Source organism: Salvelinus namaycush, chromosome 29 (genome assembly GCF_016432855.1).
Source record: "Salvelinus namaycush isolate Seneca chromosome 29, SaNama_1.0, whole genome shotgun sequence".
NCBI classification, from domain to species: domain Eukaryota; kingdom Metazoa; phylum Chordata; class Actinopteri; order Salmoniformes; family Salmonidae; genus Salvelinus; species Salvelinus namaycush.
In genome coordinates this window covers 14,698,327-14,707,668 of record NC_052335.1, presented here as the reverse complement: position 1 = coordinate 14,707,668, position 9,342 = coordinate 14,698,327, and positions in this window count along the sequence as shown.

Genomic DNA, 9,342 nt, shown 5'->3' with positions numbered 1-9,342 from the left:
TAGTGCAGTACGCCACAGGGTGTTTTTGTGCTGGTCAAGGGCAGTCAAGTCTGGAGTGAACCAAGGGCTGTATCTATTCTTAGTTCTACATTTTTTGAAAGGGGCATGCTTATTTAAGATGGTGAGGAAAGCACTTTTAAAGAACAACCAGGCATCCTCAACTAACGGGATGACGTCAATATCCTTCCAGGATACCCGGGCCAGGTCGATTAGAAAGGCCTGCTCGCAGAAGTGTTTTAGGGAGCGTTTGACAGTAATGAGGGGTGGTCGTTTGACCGCGGCCCCATAACGGACGCAGGCAATGAGGCAGTGATCTCTGAGATCCTGGTTGAAGACAGCAAGGGTGTATTTTGAGGGCAAGTTCGTAAGGATTATATCTCTGAGGGTGCCCATGTTTACGGATTTGGGGTTATACCTGGTAGGTTCCTTGATAATTTGTGTGAGATTGAGGGAATCTAGTTTAGATTGTAGGGCGGCCAGGGTGTTAAGCATATCCCAATTTAGGTCACCTAGCAGTACGAACTCAGACGATAGATGGGGGGCAATCAATTCACATATGGTGTCCAGGGCACAGCTGGGAGCTGAGGGGGGTCTAGAACAAACGGCAACAGTGAGGGACTTATTTCTGGAGAGATGGATCTTTAAAAGTAGAAGCTCGAACTGTTTGGGCATAGACCTGGATGGTATGACAGAACTCTGTAGGTTATCTCTACGGTAGATTGCAATTCCGCCCCCTTTAGCAGTTCTGTCTTGACGGAACATTTTGTAATTGGAGATGGACATTTCAGAATTTTTGGTGGTCTTCCTAAACCAGGATTCAGACACGGCTAGGACATCAGGGTTGGCGGAGTGTGCTAAAGCAGTGAATAAAGCAACGTTAGGGAGGAGGCTTCTGATGTTAACATGCATGAACCCAAGGCTTTTACGGTTGCAGAAGTCAACAAATGAGAGCACCTGGGGACACAGGGCCTGGGTTAACCTCTACATCACCAGAGGAACAGAGGAGGAGTAGGATGAGGGTACGGCTAAAGGCTATAAGAACTGGTCATCTAGTGCTTTGGGAACAGAGTATAAAAGGAGCAGATTTCTGGGCGTGGTAGGATAGATTCAGGGCATAGTGTACAGACAAGGGTGTGGTAGGGTGCGAGTACAGTGGGGGTAAACCTAGGCATTGAGTGACGATGAGAGAGGTTGCATCTCAGTTAAGCTCAGTGTGGTCTCCGCATGTGTGGGGTGTGGGACAAGGGGGCTATCTGAGGCATGTTGAGCAGGACTAGGGGCTCCGCAGTAAAATAAACAATGAGAGCTGCCCTAAACAACAGTATACAAGGCATATTGACATTAGAGAAAGGCATAAAGCAATCACAGGTGTTGATTGGAAGAGCTAAGACAACAACGGGTGAGACAACAACGGGTAAACAGCTAGGACAACAACAACGGGTAATGTCGATGAATGGGCAGAGAGGGTCCGTTAGCTACACACAGGGCCTGAGTTCGAGGCTGGGGCAGACAGATTAACAAAATGAAGTACCGTGTTAATGAACAGTCCAGCAGGCATCAGCTGTGTAGCCGAGTGATCATGGGGTCCAATGAGCAGTAATAGATGAAACAGGGAGCCGTTCGGTAGTCGATTACTACGCTAGTCGAGCGGGAGACACGGCATTCAGGAAGCTAGCAGGCCGGGGCTAGCAGATGGATCATCAACATCCACGATGCAGAGGCCGGTTGAGAGCACGTCGGCCGAGTTACGTCAGCAGACCAGCAGACCAGTCGTGATGGATCGGCGGGGCGCCGTGTCGACAAAGGGTCCAGGCCAATTGGTAAGAGAGGTATTGTCATTGGTGTAGTTTGTTTGCTAGCCAGGAGATGGGCCTAGCTCGAGGCTAGCTCGAGGCTGACTGGTGCATGCTTCTGGACAAGGCCGTTAGCCACTCGGTAGCAACTAGCTAGCTGCGACGATCCGGTGTAATGTTCCAGAGCTTGCGGCAGGAATCCGGTGATGTGGTGGAAAGAAGCAGTCCAATAAGCTCAGGGCTGGTATCGCGCTGTGCAGACTGGCAGGTATTATCTGTGCTATCCGGGCCAAAGCGACTGGGCTATCCGGGTTAAAGCGGCTGGAGTCCGAGCTAAAGGTAAAGACCGCTAGCAGAGGCTAACAATGACTAAATAACTAGTAGCTAATTAGCTGGCTAGCTGCTGATGGAGGTTCCAGTTTTAAGGTCTAAAAAAATAGCAGATCCATACCACATTAGGTGAGGTGGGTTGCAGGAAAGTATATTTAAAATGGAAAACAGAGATTGGAATATAATAAAATGTATACAAAAAAAACGAAAAAGACAATATTTACATGGGACGAAAACAAACACGTCTTACTGCTGCGCCATCTTGGATCTTGGAGATGATTCGAGCAGAAATGCATTGAACTGGGCCTGGCACAAAGCAAAACTTGTAAAAACAGCTCATCAGAGTAGAGAGGGGGCGAATCTACTACAACATACTGGACAATATGAACCCGGTCAAGAACTGAGGTAAAGTAGGTTTTATATCAGATATTTAACAGACATTTGCCGTTAGCCTATTTAAAGGTTGACAACCATTTCCATTCCTCTCTGATTACTACTGTTGGATTCGAAATTTTGAACATTGAGATATTAAAGACATGATAGATCAGACACATAGTATATTAAGGAGTGAGATCTGTAGAAAGACAGAGTCGCTGTGGAATGTGCTGGGTGGACGGGAGGAGATCAAAGGATTTCTATAGGGGAGACAGATGGATATCTGTAGACTAGGCGAAGGAGGGGTTGAGGTCAGGAGGTGAGGTCAGATCCCCTGAAGGGAGTAATAAAGGTTTACTACCCTTTTCCTGTGGAACCATAAGATGTAAGGATTGGAGAGAAGGAGGAGTGTCTTAAGGGGAATATATATACCTGTGATGGGAGAAATGTTGGGTTGTCTGAATTACAGCTGTACAGATCCTTTGGGAAGAATTAAACTTGGTTAAAGCGTCTCTAGTGTCCGTGAGTTATTTACTCTGAAAAATAAGAACCTAACACTACAAAGGATCTTTCACGAGCACATTTCGTTTGTTAGGGACCAGACAGATAAAGTCAAGTGTTGATTTGATAGAAATAATCAAATTAAATAAATATACATTTAAATCTCTTGTTCGTAATTACCTTTTCATTGATTGTCATAGAAAGATCAGCACAAGTGCAAATTGTTCTGAAAACATCTGGCCTACTTTTACAACCTTTGATTTGCATCAAAAGTTGTGGTGATATGATAGAAATAATCAGGTTATATAAAATTGCATTTTAATCTCTTATCCTCAGTACATTTTTCATGGATTCCAAAGCAAAATAATATACAGTATCAGTAAAAAGTTTGGACACACCTACTCGTTCAAGGGTGTTTCTTTTTTTACTATTTTCTGCATTGTAGAATAATAATGAAGACATCAAAGGTATGAAATAACACATATGGTATCTTGTAGTAACCAAAAAAAAGTGTTAAATAAATCAAAATAGATTTTATATTTTAGATTCTTCAAAGTAGCCACCCTTTGCCTTGATGACAGCTTTGCACACTCTTGACATTCTCTCAACCAGCTTCATGAGGAATGCTTTTCCAACAGTCTCTATTCACACCATTTATTTTACTTGATGGAGTTCCAATATATGCTGAGCACTTGTTGGCTGCTTTTCCTTCACTCTGCGGTCCAACTCATCCAAAACCATCTCAATTGGTTTGAGATCGGGTGATTGTGGAGGCCAGGTCATCTGATGCAGCACTCCATCACTCTCCTTCTTGGTCAAATAGCCCTTACACAGGCTGGAGGTGTGTTGGGTCATTGTCCTGTTGAAAAACAAATGATCGCCCCAAAAAGTGAAAACCAGATGGGATGGCGTATCGCTGCAGAATGCTGTGGTAGACATGCTGGTTAAGTGTGCCTTGAATTCTAAATAAATCACAGACAGTGTCACCAGCAAAGCACCCCCACACCATCACACCTCCTCCATGCTTCATGGTGGGAACCACACATGCGGAGATCATCTGTTCACCTACTCTGCGTCTCACAAAGACACGGTGGTTGGAACCAAAAATCTCAAATTTGGACTCATCAGACCAAAGGACAGATTTTCACCGGTCTAATGTCCATTGCTCGTGTTTCTTGGGTCAAGCAAGTCTCTTCTTCTTATTGGTGTTTTTTAGTAGTGGTTTCTTTGCAGCAATTTGACCATAAATACCTGATTCACGCCGTCTCCTCTGAACAGTTGATGTTGAGATGTGTCTGTTTCTTGTACTCTGTATAGCATTTATTTGGGCTGCAATTTCCGAGGCTGGTAACTCTAATGAACTTATCCTCTGCAGCAGAGGTAACTCTGGGTCTTTCTATCCTGTGACGGTCCTCGTGAGAGCCAGTTTCATCATAGCGTTTGATGGTTTTTGCGACTGCACATAAAGAAGTTTTCCGCATTGACTGACCTTCATGTCTTAAAGTAATGATGGACTGTCATTTCTATATGCTTATTTAAGCTGTTCTTGCCATAATATGGACTTGGTCTTTTACCAAATAAATATATTCTGTATACCACCCCTACCTTGTCAAAACACAACTGATTGGCTCAAACGCATTAAGAAGGAAAGAAATTCCACAAATTAACTTTTAACAAGGCACACCTGTTAATTGAAATGCATTCCAGGTGACTACCTCATGAAGCTGGTTGAGAGAATGCCAAGATTGTGCAAAGCTGTCATCAAGGCAAAGGGTGGCTACTTTTTTAAGAATCTCAAGTATAAAATATATTTTGATTTGTTTAACACTTTCTTGGTTACTACATAATTCCATATGTGTTATTTCATAGTTTTCGTGTCTTCACTATTATTGTACAATATAGAAAATAGTACAAATAAATAAAAACCCTTGAATGAGTAGATGTGTCCAACCTTTTAACTGGCACTGTACATTTTGTACCGGTTTGGGTTGTCAAAGAAAAATCAAACCAAATCATTCAAACCAGACCATCAATGGAGCTGACACAAGCCATTACCGCCATACATAAAGTTTCGGCTTTACAAAGGATGTTACAGAATTATCTGCCGGTGACTCTTAGATAAACACCATCGAATAGCCCTCTCTCAGAGAAAATATGTAACTGGCCCTTCACATCTCTGGCCCTAATCAAACCGATTGATTGCTAGTGGCCAGGTTGCCAGGTGCCTTATCACACTGTGGAATCAACCAATCACAGGCAGTCATCTTGGGTACCAGATCCCCAATTACTGCCGCCCCCTCTCAGTCTTCTTCAAGCAGTTGCAGAGAGAGCATCAAGCCCCTACACCTCTTCCCTGCCCAACACAACTGGACACATTCACATACCTTGACATGTGGAATGGTGTCTGTGTATAAAGTAAGTTGAAGGAGGGAAATCGTATTTGTGTATATTACTGCTGGTTGTTCTGTACAATATTAGCTTTTAATTATGTCCAGTTATTTGCCATTTGTTTCTACTCTATTCTGTAAGGTTCTGCATCTGTGCATTCTTGCCCTGGTGTATTAATTTGGTATGTGAATATTCATTGCCTATATTTTCTCCTGTTACAGAACCACTACCATTCCACTTTTCATGTCTGCCAGTGTATGTCAATAAAGTATCCCTGTGTGTAACTCTGAGGTTGAATCATTCCCCATGTCCTCTGAACAGGGCCGGGGCTAGCGTGTCACAGACCAGCAAAATATGGAGATCCAGGTCGCACTCTTTCAAATGATGTGACATTACTGGGCAAAATGGTGTGCAATTATTGATTTACATAATTACAACATGTTTAGGTCCCCTTGTCTGTCCAGTGCCCCGATCATTGTCTTGTTTCAAGGTACTTATAGAGACAACACTGCCAAAATAACAACTCAACCCTGAAGACCTCCACCCGGCTGCCACAAGCTCGCTCAGAACAAGCTGCAGAAGTCATGATTAATTTGGAGTAGAAAATGCTGTATCCCACATGCTTCAAGTTGCACTGGACTAGTGTTTCTGTAATGGGATTTGGTTTGTTTGGTTGGTGTGAGGAGTGTGAATGATGTTTGCTGTACTAATGATTCTGATGTGCCGTTTGAAACAAGTCATGCAATGTAAACCAAGTGCCCAAATGATGGTCCAAATGCAAACCCTCAACCCAGCCATATACAGATACTGTAAGTACGGGGTAGGTCATCGTTTCATCCACGCTGGTATGACGTGAAGTCTCCTCTGTCCTCTCTCCGTCTGTCATGGCCCGGTATGTTGCTACTCGCCTTTGTGGGACTTTTACAGTTCATGAATTGATGTACACATATGAATTACATGTTGTGTCTGCTACATACTGTATTTGAATAGCTGTTCTTGGAAAATGTTAAACTACTATATGAATCTGATGCTTTGAGGTTCTGATGCTGTAAAACGAATTGTCCATTTCTTTCTGTGGACTATGGAAGAAGAAACTTTTTATCTTTTCAAATTTAACCAGCACAAACATGTAGTTCCACCAATATCTAGTCTAGACATCTTTCACTAAATATTATGTTACATATGGATTGGCACAAAAAACAGTTTCAGATGATCATCAAATCAAAATCAAATTGTATTTGTCACATGCTTCGTAAACAACAGGTGTAAACTAACAGTGAAATGCTTACTTACGGGCCCTTCCCAGCAATGCAGAATGCAATAAAGACATTCAAATAATAATAATAATAAAACTAGAATAATAATAAAATAATAATTAAACTAATAATAAAAGAAAACTAGAGAAATAAATGCACAATCAGTAATGATAGCTTGGCAAAATACATGGGAACCAGTAATGAGTCGATGTGCAGGGGTACAGGGACATTGAGATAGATATGTGCATATACTGTAGTTAGGGGTAAAGTGACTAGGCAACAGGATAGATAATAGACAGTAGCAGCAGCATACTGTATGTGATGAGTGTGTAATTGTGTGTGGTGAAAGTGTGCCTGTGTGTGTGTGTGTGTGTGTGTGTGTGTGTGTGTGTGTGTGTGTGTGTGTGTGTGTGTGTGTGTGTGTGTGTGTGTGTGTGTGTGTGTGTGTGTGTTGGAGTGTCAGTGTAAGTATGTGTGAGTGTGTGTATAGAGTCAAAAAGAGTAGAAGGTCAATGCAGATAGTCCGGGTAACTATTTGGTTAATTATTTAGCAGTCTTATGTCTTGGGGGTAGAAGCTGTTCAGGAGCCTTTTGGTCCGGTACCAATTGCCGTGCTGTAGCAGAGAGAACAGTCTATGACTTGGGTGGCTGGAGTCAATTTTTATGGCCTTCCTCTGACACCACCTGGTGTAGAGGTCATGGATGGCAGAGAGTTCGACCCCAGTGATGTACTGGGACATACACACTACCCTCTGTAGCGCCTTGCGGTCGGATGCCGAGCAGTTGCCATACCAAGCGGTATGCAGCCAGTCAAGATGCTCTCAATAATGCTGCTGTTTAACTTTTTGAGGATCTGAGGTCCCATGGCAAACATTTTCAGCCTCCTGAGGGGGAAGAGGCGTTGTTGTGCCCTCTTCATGACTGTGTTGGTGTGTTTGGACCATGATAAGTCCTTAGCAATGTGGACACTGAGGAACTTCAAGCTCTCAACCTGCTCCACCATGGCCCTGTTGATGTGAATGGGGATGTGTTTGGCTCTCCGTTTATTCTAAATATGTCTAAGTCCCGCAGGGAACTAATGGGACTTTTCTGTTTTTTATATGTTGGCCACTAGGGGGAGATGCATTGTTCTTCTTCTGCATTAGGCTACCAGGAAAATGGAATGGGGGGATGGGGGCGTTGACCAGGCTCCTTCGCTGGCATCCTGGAGATGGTTGTAGACACAACATGGACCATAGCTCCAGCCACCTCTCCCAGTCATCCACCTCTTCCAGTTCAGCTTAAGTTAGTGATTTATTAAAAATATTGAAAAATACATTTTGAAATGTTTGAGAAACTGCCCTGTCAGTGGATTATAAAATGAAGTATGAGTGAGTGAGTGAGTGAGTGAGTGAGTGAGAGAGAGAGCGAGAGAGAGAGAGAGAGAGAGAGAGAGAGAGAGAGAGAGAGAGAGAGAGAGAGAGAGAGAGAGAGAGAGAGAGAGAGAGAGAGAGAGAGAGACGGGGACCGGGACCGGGACAGGGGGTGAGGGTGGGAAAGGGATTTGTATCCCAAATCAATGGCGGGAAAGGGATGTGAGTGACCCCTCACTTTCACATCGTATTACAATGCCATGCTGCCTTGATAGTGTACTGTATATTTTTGTGATTGAAAATCAAATAATTTCGCTCTGTATAATTTCTGCTCTGTATGTAATTGTGTCTCTTTAAGCTGTTTTGAATTGTTGTTTGTGGTAACACAGGGCACCATTGAAAAAGAGACCCTGGTCTCAATTAGGATTCTCTATATAAATAGTGCTTAAATAAAATTAATACAAATGTTATGTTTCCAATCAAATGTATGAAACAATGTTTTTGTATCAGAATATTCATAAACATTGTGATTGGAGGACAACTGTGAGTGTTATCGGATCAAATCCTCTCTTCTCCTTCATACATTCTTCCAAACAAGCTATTGTCCAATGGATTGATGATCATATTATGAGCAACAAGATCTGCTCTTTTAGTCTGCAAACGGTGTCAGTGGTGGAGGTGTTATACCTATTGAAGTCATTACCTGATGGTAAATCTACAGGTTATGGTCTTATGGACAATTTGCTTCGCTGTGCTGCTCCCCAGATTGCAGTTCCACTGAGATACATATTTAATTGGTCACTGAAAAAGGGGATGTTTGCAAATGTATGGAAGCATGCGAAACTGTGTCCTATTCCGAAAGACTGCAAAGAACCCATTACTCCTGCCAATAGTTGACCAATTAGTCTACTCCCTACACTTAGTAAGATATTGGAGGGTATTGTGAGTAGACAAATATGGGAGTACATGGAAAAGAATGATCTGATTACAGCCAATCAGCATGCTTATCGCAAAAACCATTCAACTACCACTGCATTGGTTGACATGACTGACCAGTGGCTCAATGCTATGGATAATGGCAAGTTTGTGGGTGTACTATTTTTACATTTCAGTGCAGCATTTGATTTAGTGGATCATGAAATAATTTTGACAAAATGAATGCATTATGGTTCTAAGGAGGTAGCATTGAATTGGGTACAGTCATATCTAACTGACAGGAAACAGTCCACCTATATCAATGGTTCATTTTCTTCTCCTCATGTGTTAAACTGTGGAATACCGCAAGGCAGCTGCCTTGGGCCACTGCTTTATTTAATATATACCAACGACCTTCCCTATACCTTAGCT